Below are 13,212 nucleotides of genomic sequence, written 5' to 3'. Positions count from 1 at the left end.
GATCATCCAAATCCCGAAATGTTTGGATGGACCTGCCCATAACACGCCGAAAGTTGCCAGTAGAGAAGAGGTACACCGACCTTACTGGCCAAGGAAGCGTTCGTCAATCAGGAAGACGAGCGTTAGGAGCTCTCCCCGTGAGCAGAAAGGGGTTATCTTGCTGAAATGAAAGCTCAGGATGACTAGCCATGAAGGGCAACAAAACGGGCCGTAAAAGTCGTCGATGTACCGCGGCGCTGTAAGGGTGTCGCGGATAACAACTGAACTGCCATCCCAGGCCAATAACTCCTGATCGTCAGGCAGTATGGCGAGTGAGTCAGTTGGGTATCCCACCAGCGCCTGGGGCGTCTCGTAATGTCCGCCTGCACACGGCCAGTGTTTCTACCGCTTGTCTTCGTGCTTACCAAACCCTGCCCTGGCCAGAAAGGTCGCCGGATCTCTTCCCAATTTAGAACGTCTGGAGCAATACGGGGAGGGACCTTCAACTATCTCGAGTGTATGACCATCTAAAGAGCCAATTGTACAGAATTTGAAACTGCATCCCTCAGGAGGAGATCCAACAACTGTATCAATAAATGCCATGCCGAATATGTGCTTGCATCAAGGCCAGAGATGGACCAACCTGTTGTTGGCTTGCTCATTTTGTGAAGCTCTCTGTCAGGAATAAATTATCCATTTTTTTATGAAATTTTAATCATTTGCCTGCAGATGTACATCACACTACTAAAATCTGCCCCATTCGCATAATTCCTTCGTGGTGTGTACACTGAAATGATACTTTATAAGATGAAATAAAGTGACTAGCAAAAGTAATGATCAATACTGACTACGACCAGGTGGTTACTTCAAGTGCTGCGTCAGCAAATCCTTTCCAGGTACCCATGAATTCTCTTTTCGGAGAATCTTGCAAAATGTGCTCTAGTGTTTGTTCCGATGTTCCAAAGTCACATTTTTCGTCATCGGTCATTCGTCGTTTATGTAATCTTGCTATGATCACGGAGTGCTCGGTACTGACACGGTTGAGGAAGCTCCATGGTTTTCTTGGTTGGTTCGCTCCCCCTGGTTGAACGGTCGGATCTACTTTATATACCGTTTCATGACCATAGATGGATTTCTTCATTCCTCTGTTAGTTCAAAGAACGGTAAAAGTTCCGAGCCATGAGTGAGGCCACTCTTCAGCGTTCTTTTGTTGCTATCTTCATGTATTACCTGGTTTTTGATTCCCTCGGTTACCAAACAAGCTTTACGATAACTATCAAATAAAGTGAAGTTTTAGAAAGAGTGCTTAATGAAAGTTTCATGAGTATAATAAATGGTTGTATAGCAAATTATGGTTACTATAGTGACACTGTCGGAAAAAAAACTACGTGCAGTTCAGAATTGGAAAGAGCTTTCCTCCCAGCAGACGTCTGAACTAAAAAACGTGGAGACAGCAATATGAGGTGTTAAACTATTTGAATTACAATTAAATCAATTCGGATCCGAGGAACATGTTCCAGAATTGCTGAAACACCTACTATGATGTGTCAGTGGGGATACTGTCAGACTAAGGTGGTATAAAAAAAAAAAAAAACTCTGGCCTACCTCGCGAACTTTTATTTCACGGTGTCAAATGAGACCACATATTGGGATAACTAATCTAGCGGAGCTAAAGATATTAGAATGCGACAGGGTGGAATAAGGAGTATTTGTGATGTGAGATCAAGAACGTCATCGAGAGATCTGTTCAAGGAACTAGGGGTACCAATAACAGCTCCCTTGTGCGTTTATTCCTCCAACTGCTCATGATAAGAGAGGCGTCTGTCGAGTAGAAATACTTTGTCTCTATTAGATTCGTTATGTTTCTTATAAATTGTACTTCATTAATGGTAAGCATTGTACAGCTACTGGCAAGATACTGGAAATGTTTCTTAAAGAATTACGAATACATTTCTATACCACAGTGAATGAGTTTATGTGTTTGCGTTGATGATACCATGATCAAAATTATTGGTTTCAAAATGAGATGTGTTACATACGGTAAATAACATCAATAAATAGTGAAGCGAAAGCTGGTAGAGGTAAATCTGTTCACTCCAGCTTAAAATTGGTAAATGAATAGATATAAGATAACTCATGAAAATAATGCTGTGTATTATCGATCCAGTCCTTACTTCTCCTAGAATGTGAAAGTCACGAAAGTAATGTAGTGTATTATTTATTTCCAACGGAATTCAACATTTAATCTTGCTTCTGCAGCTACGTACTCCATCTCTTTCTTCGTAAAATGCTTTTAAATTTTAAGCATTGGAGGCAAGAATTCGATCAAAATACAATTTCAGGAATATTAGCTTTCATTCCTGAAATTACACCGTGTTTCTATGATGAACTCCCAGCAATTTATTCTCCTTCAGTGCCTAGTTGTTATGGAGTATCGTCTAGATATTGAAATTCCCTACATAGGTCAGATAGTCGAGGAATGATGAAGTATAGTTCCTTATTACATACCTTTTGATATGACAAGGGGGTATCGAGAAGGAGTGGTTACTCAGCTGAGACTTGTCGCCAATACACGCAGACCATCTCATGCACAGCATTCATAGCAGTCTAGACTCAGCCACCTGTTCCGGTGACGAGAACATGTAAACGGAGAAGACAGAGGAAGAATAGAGACATATCTGGAGGGGAATTTGCTGGAGTTAATGAGCGACTTGTCAGAGTGCGAACGTCAACCTGGAGGGGCCACGTCATAAAAAAAGGGAAGAAAGTAAGGGAGCTTTAAAGTAGAGCTCCCTCTCGTGGTCCATACTGGGCATAAATTTCGTGCCCTTTCCGGCAGAAAAGGGAACTTCTGCGAAAGTAACAGCAGTATAAGAGAAAAAAGGAGGAGTACATTCTTCATGGGAGACGACTGCATATGTACAGAGTGGCTAGTAATTTCATGTCTTGAGTCATTCGTCACATAATCTTTTCCTGTATCGGTATTCATTTTATTTCCTTTATTGTACTTTCTTACTGATGAACTCGCGGTATTTACCTTTACGTTGGTAGCAAAATTACAGTCGCGACGCACGTATCATGCAAGTACATAACAACAACACTTTCAGAACTTTATTAATTCCTTAACCGTTATTAGTACGCGTTATTCGTTGTAAAGAAGTTTACTATAGACCAACGAATGTTTATCACTAACGTGCAGACAGAAAGGATAACAGCAGCTTTTGTTAGGTACAGATAATTATTTTGTTCCTTATTAAGCCACTAAGTAAGGAAGTACACAAACTGTTCAAATAATTTTGCATATGATTGAGATTCTAAAATGGTTTTTTCACTAAACGCGTCTTAATTTGTATCCTCGTTAATTTTTTAAATTCTTGTTACACCATGAATGCACATGAGAATCAATTTCTTTAATTGGTTACTTCAACTGTGGTCAAAGATGTATGCAAGTATGAAGACGGCGTGTGATGCTGTGATCAATGAATCTGTATCCAGCATGAAGAGTCTCATTTCTTCAATGTTACGTAATTAGTTCTTAAAGCTACTAATGAAGTTAAATGACTGACAGATGGCTGTATGATTACAGGTTCCAGTACAGTTTGCAATGTACGCAGAACAATTTATGGTAGTATGTGATATGAATTGCTCACAGACATCAGTTTCATTAATATAGGATCGCTGACTCAGTTTATATGCAAGTAAATAGTCGATCATTCTTTCATTGATTATTAACTAGACTCCATCCGAGCTGTACCTGCGTTGTTTATGTAGATAGAGTATCTTCCAAATCCTAACAGTCGTCCCAGTGAACAAGTGTAGCACATCTTAAAATGCAGTCTGTCGTAGTAATTTTTACACATAACACATCAACTTCCGATAGTCTGTTCTCAGTTTACATCAATTTCCACATGAGTAATTAATTCCTAGTGGAATGTACCTTTTTGTATTTCTAGCTTGTCGTACTGCCAACTAGCCAAACTTGTCTTTCTCCACTCAGCTGGTCTTCAGTTGTCTCGCGCTCCTTGTTCTCCTCATTTTATATGCATTTTAATTTCTACTGGCATAGAATATTATGCATACAGTACATTACATCTAAGTTTACGAGTGAGATATAACATAGGTAACATAAACAAAAGAAAGAGGAAACAATAAATAATCACCCAAAAAAATCTCGTCACAAGTGTTCCTACGACCACTAATGAAAGAATTGTTACTGTTATACGCTTCAATTGTTTTATTGCTAGAAGCACTGCTACTAACTAGCGTAATAGTACAGAGCACATGCCCGCGGAAGGCAAAGGTCCCGAGTTCGAGTCTAGGTCCGGGAAACAGTTTTAATCTGCTAGGAAGTAGCATAATAATGTCTTACCATAAGTTCATTTAGGAAAATAAACGTTTTTTATTCATCCTTCTGTAAGCAAGACTGTAATCTTAGCATTTTTTGCATTAAACAGGTTAATGGAGGATGAGCCTTAAGTAGATCATGACCCTTGAGAACGTCATCTCCTCATTGATTCGTCGAAATATAGCCTGAAATCTGTTTAACCTCACAATGTAAACCAAAAACCATGCATTTCAGTCATTCACTCAGTTTCAGTCAAAGAGACCTACAATGTGGCGACATTTTGATTACAATTTTAAGCTTAATAAAATTGGTCGAAATTGGTAAATACGAGCGAATTTGAAGCATATAGCTGTTTTAGTTGGGCTGCACAGAGGTTACACAAAGAACTGCGATTTCTTTATGCTTATGGGACAGTATAGCTACAGAGCAACATTTTTTTAAGGAAGGCTTCCACAAAAGGATACCTTATGAGCCCGGCGAAAGCCATTTATCTTACACGCTCTTTGCTGATCCCAGGAATGTCCTTACTTCCTCATCCCCTTCAGATAAACTATGTTGTTGTTGTGGTCTTCAGTCCTGAGACTGGTTTGATGCAGCTCTCCACGCTACTCTACCCTGTGCAAGCTTCTTCATCTCCCAGTACGTACTGCTGCTTACATCCCTCTGAATCTGCTTGGTGTATTCATCTCTTGGTCTCCCTCTACGATTTTTACCCTCCACGCTGCCCTCCAACACGAAATTGGTGATCCCTTGATGCCTCAGAACATGTCCTACCAACCGATCCCTTCTTCTAGTCAAGTTGTGCCACAAACTCCTCCCCAATCCTATTCAGTACCTCCTCATTAGTTATGTGATCTACCCATCTAATCTTCAGCATTCTTCTATAGCACCACATTTCGAAAGCTTCTATTCTAATCCTAACTAGTCATCGTCCATGTTTCACTTCCATACATAGCTACACTCCATACATATACTTTCAGAAACGACTTCCTGACCCTCAAATCTATACTCGATGTTAACAAATTTCTCTTCTTCAGAAACGCTTTCCTTGCCACTGCCAGTCTACATTTTATATCCTCTCTACCTCGACCATCATCAGTTATTTTGCTCCCCAAATAGCAAAACTCCTGTACTACTTTAAGTGTCTCATTTCCTAATCTAATTCCCTCAGCATAAACCGACTTAATTCGCCTACATTCCATTATCCTCGTTTTGCTTTTGTTGATGTTCATCTTATATCCTCCTTTCAAGACACTGTTCATTCCATTCAACTGCTCTTCCAAGTCCTTTGCTGACTCTGACAGAACTACAATGTCATCGGCGAACCTCAAAGTTTTTATTTCTTCTCCATGGATTTTATTACCTACTCCGAATTTTTCTTTTGTTTCCTTTACTGCTTGCTCAATATACAGATTGAACAACATCGGGGAGAGGCTACAACCCTGTCTCACTCCCTTCCCAACCACTGCTTCCCCTTCATGCCTCTTGACTCTTATAACTGCCAGCTGGTTGCTGTACAAATTGTAAATAGCCTTTCGCTCCCTGCATTTTACCCCTGCCACCTCCAGAACATTGTCAAAAGCTTTCTCTAAGTCTACAAATGCTAGAAACGTAAGTTTGCCTGTTCTTAATCTAGCTTCTAAAATAATTCTTAAGGTCAGTATTGCCTCACGTGTTCCCATATTTCTACGGAATCCAAACTGATCTTCCCCAATGTCGGCTTCTACCAGCTTGTCCATTCGTCTGTAAAGAATTCGCGTTAGTATTTTGCAGCCGTGACTTATTAAACTGATAGTTCGGTAATTTTCACATCTGTCAACGCGTGCTTTCTTTGGGATTGGAATTATTATATTCTTCTTGAAGTCTGAGGGTATTTCGCCTGTCTCATACATTTTGCTCACCAGATGGTAGAGTTTTGTCAGGACTGGCTCTCCCGAGGCTGTCAGTTCTGATGGAATGTTGTCTACTCCCGGGGCCTTGTTTCGACTTAGGTCTTTCAGTGCTCTATCAAACTCTTCACGCAGTATCATATCTCCCATTTCATCTTCATCTACATCCTCTTCCATTTCTGTAACATTGCCCTCAAGTGCATCGCCCTTGTGTAGACCCTCTATATACTCCTTCCACCTTTCTGCTTTCCCTTCTTTGCTTAGAACTGAGTTCCCATCTGAGCTCTTGATATTCGTACAAGTCGTTCTCTTTTCTCCAAACGTCTCTTTAATTTCCCTTAGGCAGTATCTATCTTGCCCTTAGTGAGATAAGCCTCTACATTCTTACATTTGTCCTCTAGCCATGCCTGCTTAGCCATTTTGCACTTCCTGTCGATCTCATTTTTGAGGCATTTGTATTCCTTTTTGCCTGCTTCATTTACTGAATTTTTATATTTTCTCCTTTCCTCAATGAAATTCAATATTACTTCTGTTACCCAAGGATTTCTACTAGACCTCGTCTTTTTACCTACTTGATCCTCTGCTGCCTTCACTACTTCATCCCTCAAAGCTACCCATTCTTCTTCAACTGTCTTTCTTTCCCCCAATCCTGTCAATTGTTCCTTTATGCTCTCCCTGAAACTCTGTACTGCCTCTGGTTTAGTCAGTTTATCCAGGTCCCATCTCCTTAATTTCCCACCAATTTGCAGTTTCTTCAATTTTTAAATCTAGAGTTCATAACCAATAGATTGTTGTCAGAGTCCACATCTGGCCCTGGAAATGTCTTATAATTTAAAACCTGGTTCCTAAATATCTGTCTTACCATTATATAATCCATCTGATACCTTTTAGCATCTCCGGGATTCTTCCATGTATACAGCCTTCTTTTATGATTCTTTAACCAAGTGTTAGCTATGATTAAGTTATGCTCTGTGCAAAATTCTACGAGATGGCTTCCTCTTTCATTTCTTACCCCCATTCCATATTCACCTACTATGTTTCCTTCTCTCCCTTTTCCTACACGCGAATTCCAGTCACCCATAACTATTAAGTTTTCGTCTCCCTTCACTCTCTGAATAATTTCTTTTATCTCATCATACATTTCATCAATTTCTTCATCATTTGCAGAGCTAGTTGGCATATAAAGTACTACTGTAGTAGGCGTGGGCTTCGTCTCTATCTTGCCCACAACAATGCGTTCGCTGGCTGTTTGTAGTAGCTTACCCGCATTCCTATTGTTTTATTTATTATTAAACCTACTCCTGCGTTACCCCTATTTGATTTTGTATTTATAAACCTGTATTCACCTGACCAGAAGTTTTGTTCCTCCTGCCACCGAACTTCACTAACTCCTACTATATCCCACTTTAACCTATCCATTTCCCTTTTTAAATTTTCTAACCTAGCTGCCCGATTAAGGCATTTGACATTCCACGCTCCGATCCGTAGAACGCCAGATTTCTTTCTCCTGATAACGACGTCCTCCTGAGCAGTCGCCGCCCGTAGATCCGAATGGGGGACTATTTTACCTCCGGAATATTTTACCCAAGAGGACGACATCATCATTTATCCATACAGTAAAGCTGCATGCCCTCGGGAAAAATTACGGACGTAGTTTCCCCTTGCTTTCAGCCGTTCGCAGTACCAGCACAGCAAGGCCGTTTTGGTTAGCGTTACAAGGCCAGATCAGTCAATCATCCAGACTGTTGCCCCTGCAGCTACTGAAAAGGCTGCTGCCCCTCTTCAGGAACCACACGTTTGTCTGGCCTCTCAACAGATACCCCTCCGTTGTGGTTGCACCTACGGTACGGCTGTCTGTATCGCTGAGGCACGTAAGCCTCCCCACCAACGGGAAGGTCTATGGTTCATGGGTGGGAGATAAACTATGACTGATTAAAAACTTTCTGAGTTGCGGATGGTGTATATGCGATACATGAATTATGTGTCTGAACATTTCCCTACACTCAGTGAAGCTAAATTGAAGAAAGAAGTTTCCACGGGGCCAGAAAAGTGGTAAGTTACTCGGAATTAAATGAGAGTGAGCCACATGAAAAGAGCATGTTGAATGTAAGCCATCTGTGAAGGTAGTTAAAGACTTTCTTAGCCAACATACGGGTAAAAATTACAAATGTCTCAATGAAACCCACAGAGTATCGAATGTCTCTAAAGCTACAATCCTTCCATACGTAACAGGACTATTATTTTTCTGAAACCGTAGGACGAGTTACTGACGAGCAAGATGAAATGTTTTACCAAGACAGTAGAACAACTGAAACCAGATACCAGCACCAGTAAGACTGAGCTATGAAAGGGAATTACTGCTGCTTTTAGGAAGAAGAACTTTAGCATCATATAAGAGAAAGAAATGAAAAAATACTTTGGAATACAAAGGTATTTATAATTTTGTAATAGATTTTTTTAATGCTTTGGGTTAGTTAAGAATATTTACTACTTAGTGCTTCCTAAAAATGTTGTTTGCTCAGAATGTTTTCAGCAATTGTCAAAGCACTCAGATTTACTTGAAGCTGAGATGTGTACGTATGGAGGAAGTTTATGGCTCATATTTATATTTAAGAAGGCAAAAACGTAGGAAATAATTAGGTGTAGGTGTCAGAAAAATATTTCTTTAGTAGACTAGTGTTACTATTATCATTATGATTATATAATGGTTGGTAGAAATGTACAAATTGTAATACTGACTCAATAATGTGTGGTCAGATGTGGAAGAGGACCTGAAGGCTATAGTCTTGTCAGGTGAAAGAAATGCACAAACATATGAATATACACTGAGTCATGTAAGGAATAGAATTTTGTCATTTTGAGAGAGCTGAAGGGCGATCTGTTTAATTGTTAAAAACCATTCAACAGCTAAGATCGCATAAAACATTTTTTTTATGGAAGACAACTTGTTTCAATAGACTGGGATAATATTTTCACGTCGTAAATTTTATTTTATTGTAAAACATGTTCATTTTACGCTGACCTCACACACAAGATGTCAAGTTGATAGAAAACAGCACATTACGAAAGGTTTGCATTCGCTAAAATATTAAAAAAAACAACATAAATCACCTTGTGCAATAAGCTGTGTTAATAAACATATTTCTCACAGTTGCTTGTTGCATCATACAAACGCTATATATAAAAGCACAATTGTTTGTAGCAATGACAAACCTTTCATAATGTGCTATTTTTAACCACTTCACATCTTGTGCGTGAGTTCACCGTAAAATGAACAAGCCTTACAAGAAAAAAGATTTTAAGACCTGTCGATGACAGCATAGTCTGTTAACACCGGTTGTCTTAAATAAAAAAAAGATGTTATCTCGGCTGTTGAACGGTTTTTAACAGCTAAGGAAGTACAGAAAATACTCGACCGATTATTTTACAAATGTGTCACCAAATTACTGCAAGTGAAAATGGAGAGATTACCGACATATGGTATGGTAGGAGAGGAAACGTCGGGCAGGAGGACTGTATAATTACCTAAATCTTACTATGATAATCACTGTGTATACATACGGCATTTCTAGAACTATAGGACCACCCCCAGGCCATTACCAGCACCTAACATGCTTTTAGATGTAGAGATATTGACGTTGATATTAATAACTGAATATGTCTGGTTGGTATACGTGGCTGTTACGTTGTTATTTTTGTGATTTCCTGTGTGTTCATAGGTCTTTTATTGATTTAGCCTCAGATAACTTTACTTGGTCACCCCATTGTAAATATCTGAAGATGGCAATAGTGTAGCGGCAGCCGCCGCCCAAAGAGGACGCGGATCGGAGCAGCAGCAGCGCTTGTGTAATGGACTGCAAGTTAATTTAGTCTTTGTTTTTTCTCACGTTCTTCTGCAGATAAGTACGTACGTTATTGTCGCGTAAGTCTTGTGATTATCCTTGTGTAGGGCGCCTTCCTAGTGTAAATTTTCCCGTCGCCAGAAACTGCGTCACGCTGCATAGTTTTAATTTTGTGCTAGCAGACAGCACACAGTTTAGATCAGTGCATTCTAGTTTGAATATTTGTCTCGATTTGTCTCGTGCAGTAATTGTTCGACCGGGGGGGGGGGGGGGCTTCTAACAACAGGTATCGGTAAATACATCAATTTCAGTAGAGAAATTTATTTCTGTTTAATAGGTAACGGTCTCAGAGCACCGTGAGAAATCTGCACAGCAACTATTACTGTTACTTTATTATCCTTCGTTATATTTTCAAACTCAGTAGTGCCATTTAAGACCTTATGTCTATTTCATACACAGTACGATATGGCTAGGGAATGTGTTTGTGAGCGGACACAAAGAGCGTTGGCTGCTGTCCGTAAATAGCTGGACGTTACTTTGGCTTCCGTCGACAATCTGCTAGCTAATGCTCAATGTTGCCGTGACGTCGGGGCGCCAGACCGGCGACACATTCGGTGCCACTGGAATCCCCTGGTGACTCGGACGTCGCTGCGGCTTCTAAAAAGCAACATTTGACCGGTCCGTCCTCCTTCCAGAGTCGGTGGCAGACAGTGGTGGGTTCGCGTGTCACTGGGCGGAAGGCGAAAGAGGGAGCAGGCCGTGCGTGCGGCTCCCTACGTCTTACTAACAGGTACGAGGTGCTAACCAGTGTTGATGATTGAGCCAGCACGGGATGCCTCTCCTGTTGGCACAGCGGTCAGATCCCCTCAGGCAGATAGCAGACAAGGTGGAAAAGAATTCCAGTGTGCATGCGGTATGTTTGGAAGGAGGTCTCATCTGTGATGTGGAGGACCCTCCCGGCGGCTGTCGAGCGCACTGGGTGCAACGGGCTGCACGTAGTGGCACGTGTCAGCACGAATGACGCTTGCCGCTTGGGCTCTCAGGCATCCTCGGCTCCTTTCGGCGGCACGTACACGAGAATCACCATAACTTTCCCCATACTGAGGCTCTGACGCACTTTCGACTTTCGCGGCGACCCATAATGACGCCATTCGTTGGATTGGCGTTTCAGTTTTTGCTCATAAGATGTGGCCCATGTCGCATCCAGTATTACGATACGGCGTAAGAAAGCCTCTCCTTCGCGCTCATAGCGCTCCAAGTGCGTCTGAGCAGCGTCGTAACGCATCCATTTCTGCATTTCTGTCAAGTCATGCGGAACCCTTCGTGAAGCAATTTTTCGAATGCTCAGGCGTTCCTTCAGGATGCGAAACACAGTCGTATGCGCTAATCCGGTTTCGTGGGAGAGCTCACGAATCGTATGGGGTCGATCACTGTCCACTAACGCGGCAACATCATGCACGTTTTCTTCAGAAGGTCAATCTGCCAGATACATGTCTGCCACAGTTTGCCGACCTTCGTTGAAGGCTTTTACCCAACGTGCCACTGTTCTGTACGGCAATGCCGATTCCCCGCACACCTCTTGAAGACCTTAATGAAAAAAAAAATGGTTCAAATGGTTCTGAGCACTATGCGACTTAACTTCTGAGGTCATTCAGTCGCCTAGAACTTAGAACTAATTAAACCTAAGGACATCACACACGTCCATGCCCGAGGCAGGATTCGAACCTGCGACCGTAGCGGTCACGCGGATCCAGACTGAAGCGTCTAAACCGCACGGCCACACCTGCGGGCCAGGCCTTAATGACACTGTCGTGCTGAACGACCTATGGCACATTCAGTCTGAATCCAACTCCCTTGTTCCTGTTTCGAAAACATAGTGACAGCGTTACGTTAGACCGCTCGCTCAAAAGTGACTGTGTTTCCCTCGATTGTGCGCACGCCGGTGACGTGGGACGGGCGAGTCCATTTGCTACGAGGTGAGGTAGGCATGTCAACAACGTGTGCTATCAGCGACAACGGTAGATTCCATTGCATAGTGTCTCCTCAGCTGTGTTGCCACTATTTAAATTCCAACCGACGTATTTAGGGACTGGCCCTTCTAAATGAACACCACTGTAGGTGCTGGAAGTGCCACACGGCGGCATTGACGCAGCGCTGTGCTGGATCTATGAAACAAATGAGACGCACGTAGCAGCTCTGTCTGAGGAATAGCAACAGCAGCGTTTTCCATGTCCTGCAGTAGCTCTTCCAGTGTGTGATATTTATTTGAGTACACTGACTCTTCTATTTGCCCCACAGTTGAAAATTACAGGGGGAGAGATCAGGAGATCGATGTGGCCGGGAGACTGCACTGCCCCTCCTCATTGTCCCTCACTGACCTTTCCTTGCAGAACACCTTAGCGTTCACTCGTGACAAGGTTGTCAAGTCGGTGATTGCTCTTGCTCCATCTTACTGAAAATATCCGTACAGCCGCTCAACTTCCATGAATTGATTCCTCTATGGTTTAAACAGTTTCTGTATGTTCATCTTTCGACAGATGATTGCAGGACATCGGCTGTTCATCACAGAAGTCACGTCAGACAGCCTTCACCAGTCCAAGTTTCTAAATCGTTATTTTATTGGGATACCAATTACGGCGATATATTACACCATCTTCAGGCACCCTGGACGTATAAGAAGATTCCCACCTCGGTCCTGTCAAAATAAGAGCCAGCATTCAATGACTGCTATCCATACATTTTTGGCACACCGATCATTTCTGTGGTCGCTGTCTAAAAAATGTACGGATAGCAGTCATCAATAGTAACGTCATATTTCCGAGTAAAGTTAAACATCGGAAAATTATTTTTCTTCTCGCGTATGAGACATATGAACAGAATCAATAACAGATGGTATTTTTAAACAATATTTGTGGTGTCACCGCCAGACACCACACTTGCTAGGTGGTAGCTTTTAAATCGGCCGCCGTCCGCTAGTATACGACGGACCCGCGTGTCGCCACTGTCAGTAATTGCAGACCGAGCGCCGCCACACGGCAGGTCTAGAGAGACTTACTAGTACTCTCCACAGTTCTACGGACCACTTTGCTAGCGACTACACGGACGGAGACTCTCTCATTTCCCGAGAATATAGATAGCATAGCCTTCAGCTAAGTCA

This window comes from Schistocerca piceifrons, chromosome 8 (assembly GCF_021461385.2).
Source record: "Schistocerca piceifrons isolate TAMUIC-IGC-003096 chromosome 8, iqSchPice1.1, whole genome shotgun sequence".
NCBI lineage: Eukaryota > Metazoa > Arthropoda > Insecta > Orthoptera > Acrididae > Schistocerca > Schistocerca piceifrons.
The sequence above is the reverse complement of the archived record's forward strand: the minus strand, read 5'-3'. Positions refer to the sequence as shown.